Source organism: Triticum aestivum, chromosome 5D (assembly GCF_018294505.1).
Source record: "Triticum aestivum cultivar Chinese Spring chromosome 5D, IWGSC CS RefSeq v2.1, whole genome shotgun sequence".
Classification (NCBI taxonomy): domain Eukaryota; kingdom Viridiplantae; phylum Streptophyta; class Magnoliopsida; order Poales; family Poaceae; genus Triticum; species Triticum aestivum.
This window is the reverse complement of record NC_057808.1, coordinates 450,170,965-450,185,648: the sequence shown is the minus strand read 5'-3', so window position 1 is coordinate 450,185,648 and position 14,684 is coordinate 450,170,965.

Below are 14,684 nucleotides of genomic sequence, written 5' to 3'. Positions count from 1 at the left end.
ATGGTTTCCTTAGGGTATCCTATGAAGACGCATTTTTCTGACTTGGGTTCGAGCTTTTCAGGTTGAAGTTTCTTGACATAAGCATCGCATCCCCAAACTTTTAGAAACGACAGCTTAGGTTCCTTCCCAAACCATAATTCATACGGTGTCGTCTCAACGGATTTCGACGGAGCCCTATTTAAAGTGAATGCGACAGTCTCTAAAGCATAGCCACAAAAAGAGAGCGGTAGATCGGTAAGAGACATCATAGATCGCACCATATCCAATAGAGTGCGATTACGACGTTCGGACACACCATTTCACTGAGGTGTTCCAGGCGGCGTGAGTTGTGAAACGATTCCACATTTCCTTAAGTGTGTGCCAAATTCGTGACTCAAATATTCCCCTCCACGATCTGATCGTAAGAATTTTATTTTTCTGTCACGTTGATTCTCAACCTCACTCTGAAATTCCTTGAACTTTTCAAAGGTCTCAGACTTGTGTTTCATTAGGTAGACATACCCATATCTACTCAAGTCATCAGTGAGAGTGAGAACATAACGATAGCCACCGCGAGCCTCAACACTCATTGGACCGCACACATCAGTATTTTTCCAATAAGTTGGTTGCTCGCTCCATTGTTCCGGAGAACAGAGTCTTGGTCATTTTGCCCATGAGGCATGGTTTGCACGTGTAAAATGATTCGTAATCAAGAGACTCCAAAAGTCCATCTGCATGGAGCTTCTTCATGCGTTTGACACCAATGTGACCAAGACGGCAGTGCCACAAGTATGTGGGACTATCATTATCAACCTTACATCTTTTCGTATTCACACTATGAATATGTGTAACATTACGTTCGAGATTCATTAAGAATAAACCATTAACCAGCGGGGCATGACCATAAAACATATCTCTCATATAAATAGAACAACCATTATTCTCGGATTTAAATGAGTAGCCATCTCGAATTAGACGAGATCCTGATACAATGTTCATGCTCAAAGCTGGCACTAAATAACAATTATTGAGGTTTAAAACTAATCCCATAGGTAAATGTAGAGGTAGCGTGCCGACGGCGATCACATCGACCTTGGAACCATTCCCGACGCGCATCGTCACCTCGTCCTTCGCCAGTCTCCGCTTATTCCGCAGCTCCTGTTTTGAGTTACAAATATGAGCAACCGCACCGGTATCAAATACCCAGGAGCTACTACGAGTACTGGTAAGGTACACATCAATTACATGTATATCACATATACCTTTGGTGTTGCCGGCCTTCTTGTCCGCTAAGTATTTGGGGCAGTTCCGCTTCCAGTGACCACTTCCCTTGCAATAAAAGCACTCAGTCTTAGGCTTGGGTCCATTCTTTGGCTTCTTCCCGGCAACTGGTGTCGGGTGGTTGGTGCGACATACGCCAAGGGATGGCTTATCATTGTGGGAGCCAATAAAACGTCGCCGGTGCCTGGAAACGGGATGAGGCGAAGACATGCACGCCGGCGAATCTTACCCAGGTTCGGGGCTCTCCGAGGAGATAACACCCCTAGTCCTGCTCTGCGGGCTCTCCGCATGATCACTAGATCGGTAAAAGGTAGCTACAATCGCTCCTAGAGCTGTTGAGATCAAGGGAGAAGAAGAACAAGGCTAGCTCTTGCTTCTCTCTATCTATGGTGGGTGTGCTATGCTTAGAAGGCAGCTCTATGCTCAGAGGCCAACTATGCTTGGGTGCGAACCCTTTGCATGGGTGCTCCGGGGGGTTTATATAGGCCTACCCCCCAGGGGTACAATGGTAATCCGGCTGGGCTCTGGCCCCAGCCGTCAGTGCCTACGCTCGCCGGCTTCTCCGCCGGCTGGTGGGTCCCGCTGGCTGGTGGGTCCCGCCGGCTGCCGGCTACTCGGTCGACAGGCCGGCCCCACTGCATAGGGTCTTGTCTGCGGCTGCTTACTGTAGCCTCGCCTGTGATGACGAGGGCTTTGTCGAGGTAAGCGTGGCTACAGTGGGCCGCCTCGGGGGCTATCACTGTAGCCTTACCTCGCCTTGTCTCCTTAATGGGGCTCCTGCTTCGAGGAAGGGAGTAGCCGGCTTCTGGAGGCCGGCTACGCTCTTGGCCGACTGGGAAAAGCCGGGCCGCCTTCACGCCTCTCTCTGGCCGAAGGGGCCCGCCGCCCACAGGCCGTACGGGAGTCGGTCGTGGGTGACGTCGAGGCCAACATGGCTACAGTGCCGAGCCGCACGGGAGACGTCCGTCCCGTACGGCCTCCTGTAGCCATGCCCGCCTCGGGCTTCGGGGGTAGTAGGCCGCACTTTGGCCACACCCCGTCACGTCGCCGTTATGTGGGAGTGGTTTGGGGTGGTTGTGGTCTTGGCCGGCTGCTAGGAGTCGGCGTCCTTCTTGGCCGGCTTCTTGGAGTCGGCCACCCCATAGTCGTCCTGGGGAGGAGTTGGTGAGGCTGGGTCGCCTTCCAGGAGTCGGCTTTAGTGGTAGCCGGCCGGGGAGGGAGGCCCATTGCTCGGAGTGCTTGGAGGCCTGAAGGCTTGATAATTTTTTCAGAAGAACCAGGGGCAGTCGGTTAGGCTACCCGTGGCCATTTACTCCGACAACTGGCTTACCGGGCGCGGCAACTCCCTTGCCGTCCTTCTTGAAGTTCTTCTTACCCTTGCCTTTCTTGAACTTAGTGGTTTTATTCACCATCAACACTTGATGTTCCTTTCTGATCTCCACCTCCGCTGATTTCAGCATTGAATATACCTCAGGAATGGTCTTTTCCATCCCCTGCATATTGAAGTTCATCACAAAGCTCTTGTAGCTCGGTGGAAGCGACTGAAGGATTCTGTCAATGACCGCGTCATCCGGGAGATTAACTCCCAGCTGAGTCAAGCGGTTGTGCAACCCAGACATTTTGAGTATGTGCTCACTAACAGAACTGTTTTCCTCCATCTTACAACTGAAGAACTTGTCGGAGACTTCATATCTCTCGACCCGGGCATGAGCTTGGAAAACCATTTTCAGCTCTTCGAACATCTCATATGCTCCGTGTTGCTCAAAACGCTTTTGGAGCCCTGGTTCTAAGCTGTAAAGCATGCCGCACTGAACGAGGGAGTAATCATCAGCACGTGACTCCCAAGCGTTCATAATGTCTTGGTTCTCTGGGATGGGTGCTTCACCTAGCGGTGCTTCTAGGACATAATCTTTCTTGGCAGCTAGCGGTTTCGTAAGAATTTTATTTTTCTGTCACGTTGATTCTCAACCTCACTCTGAAATTCCTTGAACTTTTCAAAGTTCTCAGACTTGTGTTTCATTAAGTAGACATACCCATATCTACTTAAGTCATCCATGAGGGTGGGAACATAGCGATAACCACCACGAGCCTCAACCCTAATTGGACCGCACACATCAGTATGTATGATTTCCAATAAGTTGGTTGCTCGCTCCATTGTTCCGGACAACGGGGTCTTGGTCATTTTGCCCATGAGGCATGGTTCGCACGTGTCAAATGATTCATAATCAAGAGACTCCAAAAGTCCATCTGCATGGAGTTTCTTCATGCGTTTGACACCAATGTGACCAAGGCGGCAGTGCCACAAGTATGTGGGACTATCATTATCAACATTACATCTTTTGGCATTCACACTATGAATATGTGTAACATCACGTTCGAGATTAAATAAGAATAAACCATTGACCAGCGGGGCATGACCATAAAACATGTCTCTCATATAAATAGAACAACCATTATTCTCAGATTTAAATGAGTAGCCATCTCGCATTAAACGAGATCCGGATACAATGTTCATGCTCAAAGCTGGTACTAAATAACAATTATTGAGGTTCAAAACTAATCCCGTAGGTAAATGTAGAGGTAGCGTGCCGACGGCGATCACATCGACCTTGGAACCATTCCCGACGCGCATCATCACCTCATCCTTCGCCAGTCTCCACTTATTCCGCAACTCTTGTTTTGGGTTACAAATATGAGCAACCACACCGGTATCAAATACGCAGGAGCTACTACAAGCGTTGTTTAGGTACACATCAATAACATGTATATCACATATACCTTCAGTATTGCCGGCCTTCTTATCCGCTAAGTACTTGGGGCAGTTCCGCTTCCAATGACCGTTTCCCTTGCAATAAAAGCACTCAGTCTCAGGCTTGGGTCCATGCTTTGGCTTCTTCCCGGCAACTGGCTTACCGGGCGCGGCAACTCCCTTGCCGTCCTTCTTGAAGTTCTTCTTACCCTTGCCTTTCTTGAACTTAGTGGTTTTATTCACCATCAACACTTGATGTTCCTTTTTGATCTCCACCTCCGCTGATTTCAGCATTGAATATACCTCAGGAATGGTCTTTTCCATCCCCTGCATATTGAAGTTCATCACAAAGCTCTTGTATCTAGGTGGGAGCGACTGAAGGATTCTATCAATGACCACATCATCCGGGAGATTGACTCCCAGCTGAGACAAGCGGTTGTGCAACCCAGACATTTTGAGTATGTGCTCGCTGACAGAACTGTTCTCCTCCATCTTACAACTTTAGAACTTGTCGGAGACTTCATATCTCTCGACTCGAGCATGAGCTTGGAAAACCATTTTCAGCTCTTGGAACATCTCATATGCTCTGTGTTTCTCAAAACGCTTTTGGAGCCCTGGTTCTAAGCTGTAAAGCATGCCGCACTGAACCAGGGAGTAATCATCACTACGCGACTGCCAGGCGTTCATAACGTCTTGAGTTGCTGGGAATACAGGTGCGTCACCTAGCGGTGCTTCAAGGACATATGCTTTCTTGGCAGCTATTAGGATGATCCTCAGATTATGGACCCAGTCCGTGTAGTTGCTACCATCATCTTTCAGCTTGGTTTTCTCTAGGAACGCGTTGAAGTTGAGGGCAACGTGGGCCATTTGATCTACAAGACATATTGTAAAGATTTTAGACTAAGTTCATGATAATTAAGTTCATCTAATAAAATTATTCAATGAACTCCCACTCAGATAGACATCCCTCTAGTCATCTAAGTGAAACATGATCCGAGTCAACTAGGCCGTGTCCGATCATCACGTGAGACGGACTAGTCAACATCGGTGAACATCTTCATGTTGATCGTATCTTCTATACGACTCATGCTCGACCTTTCGGTCTTCCGTGTTCCGAGGCCATGTCTGTACATGCTAGGCTCGTCAAGTCAACCTAAGTGTATTGCGTGTGTTCCGAGGCCATGTCTGTACATGCTAGGCTCGTCAACACCCGTTGTATGCGAACGTTAGAATCTATCACACCCGATCATCACGTGGTGCTTCGAAACAACGAACCTTCGCAACGGTGCACAGTTAGGGAGAACACTTTTCTTGAAATTTTTAGTGAGGGATCATCTTATTTAAGCTACCGTCGTTCTAAGCAAATAAGATGTAAAACATGATAAACATCACATGCAATCAAATAGTGACATGATATGGCCAATATCATTTTGCTCCTTTGATCTCCATCTTCGGGGCGCCATGATCATCTTCATCACCGGCATGACACCATGATCTCCATCATCGTGTCTTCATGAAGTTGTCACGCCAACGATTACTTCTACTTCTATGGCTAACGTGTTTAGCAATAAAGTAAAGTAATTTACATGGCGTTATTCAATGACACGCAGGTCATACAAAAAATAAAGACAACTCCTGCCGGTTGTCACACTCATCGACATGCAAGTCGTGATTCCTATTACAAGAACATGATCAATCTCATACATCACATCTATCTCATTCATCACATCCTTTTGGCCATATCACATCACAAGGCATATGCTGCAAAAACAAGTTAGACGTCCTCTAATTGTTGTTGCATGTTTTTACGTGGCTTCTATAGGTTTCTAGCAACAACGTTTCTTACCTACGTAAAACCACAACGTGATATGCCAATTTCTATTTACCCTTCATACGGACCCTTTTCATCGAATCCGTTCCGACTAAAGTGGGAGAGACAGACACCCGCTAGCCACCTTATGCAACTAGTGCATGTCAGTCGGTGGAACCTGTCTCACGTAAGCGTACGTGTAAGGTCGGTCCGGGCCGCTTCATCCCACAATGCCGCCGAAACAAGACAAGACTAGTAGTGGCAAGAAAATTGACAACATCTACGCCCACAACAAGTTTGTGTTCTACTCGTGCATAGAAACTACGCATAGGCCTGGCTCATGATGCCACTGTTGGAGATCGTTGCAGAATTTTAAAATTTTCTATGCATCACCAAGATCCATCTATGGAGTTTACTAGCAACGAGGGCAAAGGAGTGCATCTACATACCCTTGTAGATCGCGAGCGGAAGCGTTCAAGTGAACGGGGTTGATGGAGTCGTACTCGTCGTGATCCAAATCACCGATGACCGAGCGCCGAACGGACGGCACCTCCGCGTTCAACACACGTACGGAACAGCGACGTCTCCTCCTTCTTGATCCAGCAAGGGGGAAGGAGAGGTTGATGGAGATCCAGTAGCACGACGGCGTGGTGGTGGAAGTAGCGGGGATCCCGGCAGGGCTTCGCCAAGCGCAAGCGGGAGAGAGAGGTGTCACGGGAGGGAGAGGGAGGCGCCAGGGGCTAGGGTACAGCAGCCCTCCCTCCCCCCTTTATATAGGCCCCCTGGGGGGGGCGCCGGCCCTGGGATCCCATCTATGGGGGGGGGGGGCGGCGGCCAAGGGGGGGAAACTCCCCCTCCCCAAGTCAGGTGGGGCGCCCCCCACCCCCAGGGTTTCCAACCCTAGGCGCAGGGGGAGGCCCATGGGGGGCGCACCAGCCCACTAGGGGCTGGTTCCCCTCCCACTTCAGCCCATGGGGCCCTCCGGGATAGGTGGCCCCACCCGGTGGACCCCCGGGACCCTTCCGGTGGTCCCGGTACAATACCGATAACCCCCGAAACTTTCCCGGTGGCCGAAACTGGACTTCCTATATATAATTCTTCACCCCCGGACCATTCCGGAACTCCTCGTGACGTCCGGGATCTCATCCGGGACTCCGAACAACTTTCGGGTTTTCGCATACTAATATCTCTACAACCCTAGCGTCACCGAACCTTAAGTGTGTAGACCCTACGGGTTCGGGAGACATGCAGACATGACCGAGACGCCTCTCCGGTCAATAACGAATAGCGGGATCTGGATACCCATGTTGGCTCCCACATGTTCCACGATGATCTCATCGGATGAACCACGATGTCGAGGATTCAATCAATCCCGTATACAATTCCCTTTGTCAATCAGTATGATACTTGCCCGAGATTCGATCGTCGGTATCCCAATACCTTGTTCAATCTCGTTACCGGCAAGTCACTTTACTCGTACCGTAATGCATGATCCCGTGGTCACATTGAGCTCATTATGATGATGCATTACCGAGTGGGCCCAGAGATACCTCTCCGTCATACGGAGTGACAAATCCCAGTCTCGATCCGTGCCAACTCAACAGACACTTTCGGAGATACCCGTAGTGCACCTTTATAGTCACCCAGTTATGTTGCGATGTTTGGTACACCCAAAGCATTCCTACGGCATCCGGGAGTTGCACGATCTCATGGTCTAAGGAAATGATACTTGACATTGGAAAAGCTCTAGCAAACGAACTACAGGATCTTTGTGCTATGCTTAGGATTGGGTCTTGTCCATCACATCATTCTCCTAATGATGTGATCCCGTTATCAATGACATCCAATGTCCATAGTCAGGAAACCATGACTATCTGTTGATCAACGAGCTAGTCAACTAGAGGCTCACTAGGGACATGTTGTGGTCTATGTATTCACACATGTATTACGATTTCCGGATAACACAATTATAGCATGAACAATAGACAATTATCATGAACAAGGAAATATAATAATAACCATTTTATTATTGCCTCTAGGGCATATTTCCAACAGTTTCCCCCTTTCCTAGTCACAATAGGAGGGGGAAGGAAGGGGGAGAGGAGAAGAAGGAAAGGGGGGGCGACCCCCTTCCCAATTCGGATTGGGCTTGGGGGGCGCGCCCCCACCTCTTGGCCGCCTCCTCTCTCTCCCACTAAAGCCCATGTAGGCCCATATAGCCCCCGGGGGGTTTCGGTAACCCCTCCGGCACTCCGGTTTTCTCCGAAATCAACCGGAACACTTCCGGTGTCCGAATATAGTCGTCCAATATATCAATCTTTATGTCTCGACCATTTAAAGACTCCTCGTCATGTCCGTGATCATATCCGGGACTCAGAATTACCTTCGGTACTTCAAAACACATAAACTCATAATACTGATCGTCACCGAACGTTAAGCATGCGGACCCTACGGGTTTGAGAACTATGTAGACATGACCGAGACACGTCTCCGGTCAATAACCAATAGCGGAACCTGGATGTTCATATTGGCTCCCACATATTCTACGAAGATATTTATCGGTCAAACCGCATAACAACATACGTGTTCCCTTTGTCATCGGTATGTTACTTGCCCGAGATTCAATCGTCGATATCTCAATACCTAGTTCAATCTCGTTACCGGCGAGTCTCTTTACTCGTTCCATAATGCATCATCCCGCAACTAACTCATTAGTCACATTGCTTGCAAGGCTTATAGTGATGTGCATTACCGAGAGGGCCCAGAGATACCTCTCCGACAATCGGAGTGACAAATCCTAATCTCGATCTATGCCAACTCAACAAACACCATCGGAGACACCTGTAGAGCACCTTTATAATCACCCAGTTACGTTGTGACGTTTGGTAGCACACAAAGTGTTTCTCCGGTATTTGGGAGTTGCATAATCTCATAGTCATAGGAACATGTATAAGTCATGAAGAAAGCAATAGCAACATACTAAATGATCAAGTGCTAAGCTAACGGAATGGGTCAAGTCAATCACATCATTCTCTAATGATGTGATCCCGTTAATCAAATGACAACTCATGTCTATGGCTAGGAAACCTAACCATCTTTGATTCAACGAGCTAGTCAAGTAGAGGCATACTAGTGACACTCTGTTTGTCTATGTATTCACACATGTACTAAGTTTCCGGTTAATACAATTCTAGCATGAATAATAAACATTTATCATGATATAAGGAAATATAAATAACAACTTTATTATTGCCTCTAGGGCATATTTCCTTCAGTCTCCCACTTGCACTAGAGTCAATAATCTAGATTACACAATAATGATTCTAACACCCATGGAGTCTTGGTGTTGATCATGTTTTGCTCATGAGAGAGGCTTAGTCAACAGGTCTGCAACATTCAGATCTGTATGTATCTTGCAAATCTCTATGTCTCCCTCCTTGACTTGATCGCGGATGGAATTGAAGCGTCTCTTGATGTGCTTGGTTCTCTCGTGAAATCTGGATTCCTTTGCCAAGGCAATTGCACCCGTATTGTCACAAAAGATTTTCATTGGACCCGATGCACTAGGTACGACACCTAGAACGGATATGAACTCCTTCATCCAGACTCCTTCATTTGCTGCTTTCGAAGCAGCTATGTACTCCGCTTCACATGTAGATCCCGCCATGATGCTTTGCTTAGAACTGCACCAACTGACAGCTCCACCGTTTAATATAAATACGTATCCGGTTTGTGACTTAGAGTCATCCGGATCAGTGTCAAAGCTTGCATCGACGTAACCATTTACGACGAGCTCTTTGTCACCTCCATAAATGAGAAACATATCCTTAGTCATTTTCAGGTATTTCAGGATGTTCTTGACCGCTGTCCAGTGATCCACTCCTAGATTACTTTGGTACCTCCCTGCTAAACTAATAGCAAGGCACACATCAGGTCTGGTACACAGCATTGCATACATGATAAAACCTATGGCTGAAGCATAGGGAATGACTTTCATTTTCTCTCTATCTTCTGCAGTGGTCGGACATTGAGTCTGACTCTATTTCACACCTTGTAACACAGGCAAGAACCCTTTCTTTGCTTGATCCATTTTTAATTTCTTCAAAACTTTATCAAGGTATGTGCTTTTTGAAAGTCCAATTAAGCGTCTTGATCTATCTCTATAGATCTTGATGCCCAAAATATAAGCAGCTTCACCGAGGTCTTTTATTGAAAAACTCGTATTCAAGCATCCTTTTATGCTATCCAGAAATTCTATATCATTTCCAATCAACAATATGTCATCCACATATAATATTAGAAATGCTACAGAGCTCCCACTCACTTTCTTGTAAATACAAGCTTCTCCAAAAGTCTGTATAAAACCATATGCTTTGATCACACTATCAAAACGTTTATTCCAACTCCGAGATGCTTGCACCAGTCCATAAATGGATCGCTGGAGCTTGCACACTTTGTTAGCATCCTTTGGATTGATAAAACCTTCAGGTTGCATCATATACAACTCTTCTTCCAGAAATCCATTCAGGAATGCAGTCTTTACATCCATTTGCCAAATTTCAGAATCATAAAATGCAGCAATTGCTAACATGATTCAGACGGGCTTAAGCATCGCTACGGGTGAGAATGTCTCATCGTAGTCAACTCCTTGAACTTGTCGAAAACCTTTCGCAACAAGTCGAGCTTTGTAGACAGTAACATTACCATCGGCGTCAGTCTTCCTCTTGAAGATCCATTTATTCTCGATGGCTTGCCGATCATCGGGCAAGTCAACCAAAGTCCACACTTTGTTCTCATACATGGATCCCATCTCTGATTTCATGGCCTCAAGCCATTTCGCGGAATCTGGGCTCATTATCGCTTCCTCATAGTTCGTAGGTTCGTCATGGTCAAGCAACATGACCTCCAGAACAGGATTACCTTACCACTCTGGTGTGGATCTTACTCTGGTTGACCTACGAGGTTCGTTAGTAACTTGATCTGAAGTTACATGATCATCATCATTAGCTTCCTCACTAATTGGTGTAGGAGTCACAGGAACAGATTTCTGTGATGAACTACTTTCCAATAGGGGAGCATGTACAGTTACCTCATCAAGTTCTACTTTCCTCCCACTCACTTCTTTCGAAGGAAACTCCTTCTCTAGAAAGGATCCATTCTTAGCAACGAATGTCTTGCCTTCGGATCTGTGATAGAAGGTGTACCCAACAGTCTCCTTTGGGTATCCTATGAAGACACATTTCTCCAATTTGGGTTCGAGCTTATCAGGTTGAAGATTTTTCACATAAGAATGGCAGCCCCAAACTTTAAGAAACGACAACTTGGGTTTCTTGCCAAACCACAGTTCATAAGGTGTCATCTCAACGGATTTAGATGGTGCCCTATTTAACGTGAATGCAGCCGTCTCTAAAGCATAACCCCAAAATGATAGCGGTAAATCAGTAAGAGATATCGTAGATCGCACCATATCTAATAAAGTGCGGTTACGACGTTCGGACACACCATTACGCTGTGGTGTTCCTGGTGGCGTGAGTTGCGAAACTATTCCGCATTGTTTCAAATGAAGACCAACTCGTAACTCAAATATTCTCCTTCACGAACAGATCGTAGAAACTTTATTTTCTTGTTACGATGATTTTCCACTTCACTCTGAAATTCTTTGAACTTTTCAAATGTTTCAGACTTATGCTTCATCAAGTAGATATACCCATATCTGCTAAAATCATCTGTGAAGGTGAGAAAATAACGATACCCGCCGTGAGCCTCAATATTTATCGGACCACATACATCAGTATGTATGATTTCCAACAAATCTGTTGCTCGCTCCATTGTTCCGGAGAACGGAGTTTTAGTCATCTTGCCCATGAGGCATGGTTCGCAAGTACCAAGTGATTCATAATCAAGTGATTCCAAAAGTCCATCAGAATGGAGTTTCTTCATGCGCTTTACACCAATATGACCCAAACGGCAGTGCCACAAATAAGTTGCACTATCATTATCAACTCTGCATCTTTTGGCTTCAATATTATGAATATGTGTGTCACTACTATCGAGATTCAACAAAAATAGACCACTCTTCAAGGGTGCATGACCATAAAAGATATTACTCATATAAATAGAACAACCATTATTCTCTGATTTAAATGAATAACCGTCTCGCATCAAACAAGATCCAGATATAATGTTCATGCTTAACGCTGGCACCAAATAACAATTATTCAGGTCTAAAACTAATCCCGAAGGTAGATGTAGAGGTAGCGTGCCGACTGCGATCACATCGACATTGGAACCATTTCCCACGCGCATCGTCACCTCGTCCTTGGCCAATCTTCGCTTAATCAGTAGTCCCTGTTTCGAGTTGCAAATATTAGCAACAGAACCAGTATCAAATACCAGGCACTACTACGAGCATTAGTAAGGTACACATCAATAACATGTATATCACATAAACCTTTGTTCACCTTGCCATCCTTCTTATCCGCCAAATACTTGGGGCAGTTCCGCTTCCAGTGACCAGTCCCTTTGCAGTAGAAGCACTCAGTCTCAGGCTTAGGTCCGGACATGGGCTTCTTCACTTGAGCAGCAACTTGCTTGCCGTTCTTCTTGAAGTTCCCCTTCTTCCCTTTACCCTTTTTCTTGAAAATGGTGGTCTTGTTGACCGTCAACACTTGATGCTCTTTCTTGATTTCTACCTCCGCAGCCTTTAGCATTGCGAAGAGCTCGGGAATTGTCTTATCCATCCCTTACATATTATAGTTCATCACGAAGCTCTTGTAGCTTGGTGGCAGTGATTGAAGAATTCTGTCAATGACACTATCATCAGGAAGATTAACTCCTAGTTGAATCAAGTGATTGTTATACCCAGACATTTTGAGTATATGCTCACTGACAGAACTATTCTCCTCCATTTTGCCGCTGTAGAACTTATTGGAGACTTCATATCTCTCAATCCGGGTATTTGCTTGAAATATTAACTTCAACTCCTGGAACATCTCATATGCTCCATGACGTTCAAAACGTCGTTGAAGTCCCGGTTCTAAGCCGTAAAGCATGGCACACTGAACTACCGAGTAGTCAACATCTTTGCTCTGCCAGACGTTCATAACATCTGGCGTTTCTCCTGCAGCGGGTTTGGCACCTAGCGGTGCTTCCAGGACGTAATTCTTCTGTGCAGCAATGAGGATAATCCTCAAGTGACGGACCTAGTCCGTGTAGTTGCTACCATCATCTTTCAACTTAGCTTTCTCTAGGAACGCGTTAAAATTCAAAGGAACAACATCACGGGCCATCTATCTACAACAACATAGACATGCAAAATACTATCAGGTACTAAGTTCATGATAAATTAAAGTTCAAATAATTAAATTACTTAAGAACTCCCACTTAGATAGACATCCCTCTAATCATCTAAGTGATCACGTGATCCAAATCAACTAAACCATGTCCGATCATCACGTGAGATGGAGTAGTTTTCAATGGTGAACATCACTATGTTGATCATATCTACTATATGATTCACGCTCGACCTTTCAGTCTCAGTGTTCCGAGGCCATATCTGCACAGGCTTGGCTCATCAAGTTTAACCCGAGTATTCTGCATCTGCAAAACTTGCTTGCACCCGTTGTATGTGAACGTAGAGCTTATCACACCCGATCATTGATACATCCATTTTGCATCATGCTTTTACATCGATATTTATTACACAGTATGTCACAATACTTATGCCTATTCTCTCTTATTTTACAAGGTTTACACGAAGAGGGAGAATGCCGGCAGCTGGAATTCTGGGCTGGAAAAGGAGCAAATATTAGAGACCTATTCTGCACAACCCCAAAATTCCTGAAACTTCACGGAGGCACGTTTTGGAATATATAAAAATATTGGGCGAAGAAAGAACCAGAGGGGTGCCACCCACCATCCATGAGGGTGGGGGCGCGCCCTACCCCCTGGGCGCGCCCCCCTACCTCGTGGGCCCCCTGGCAGGCCTCCGGTGCCCATCTTTTGCTATGTGAAGTCTTTCGCCCTGGAAAAAATCGGGAGGAAGCTTTCGGTACGAAGCACCGCCGTCTCGAGGCGGAACCTTGGCGGAACCAATCTAGGGCTCCGGCGGAGCTGTTCTTCCGGGAAACATCCCTCCGGGAGGGGAAATCATCACCATCGTCATCACCATCGACCCTCTCATCGGGAGGGGGTCAATCTCCATCAACATCTTCACCAGCACCATCTCCTCTCAAATCCTAGTTCATCTCTTGTATCCAATCTTTGTCTCAAAACCTCAGATCGGTACCTGTGGGTTGCTAGTAGTGTTGATTACTCCTTGTAGTTTATGCTAGTTGGTTTATTTGGTGGAAGATCATATGGTCAGATCCTTTATGCATATTAATACCCCTTTGATTATGAACATGAATATTATTTTTGAGTAGTTATGTTTGTTCCTGAGGACATGGGAGAAGTCTTGCTATAAGTAGTCATGTGAATTTGGTATTCGTTCGATATTTTGATGAGATGTATGTTGTCTTTCCCCTGGTGGTGTTATGTGAACGTCGACTACATGACACTTCACCATTATTTGGGCCTAGGGGAAGGCATTGGGAAGTAATAAGTAGATGATGGGTTGCTAGAGTGACAGAAGCTTAAACCCTAGTTTATGCGTTGCTTCATAAGGGGCTGATTTGGATCCATATGTTCATGCTATGGTTAGGTTTACCTTAATACTTCTTTTGTAGTTGCGGATGCTTGCAATAGGGGTTAATCATAAGTGGGATGCTTGTCCAAGGAAGGGCAGTAGCCAAGCACCGGTCCACCCATATATCAAATTATCAAAGTAACGAACGCGAATCATATGAGCGTGATGAAAACTAGCTT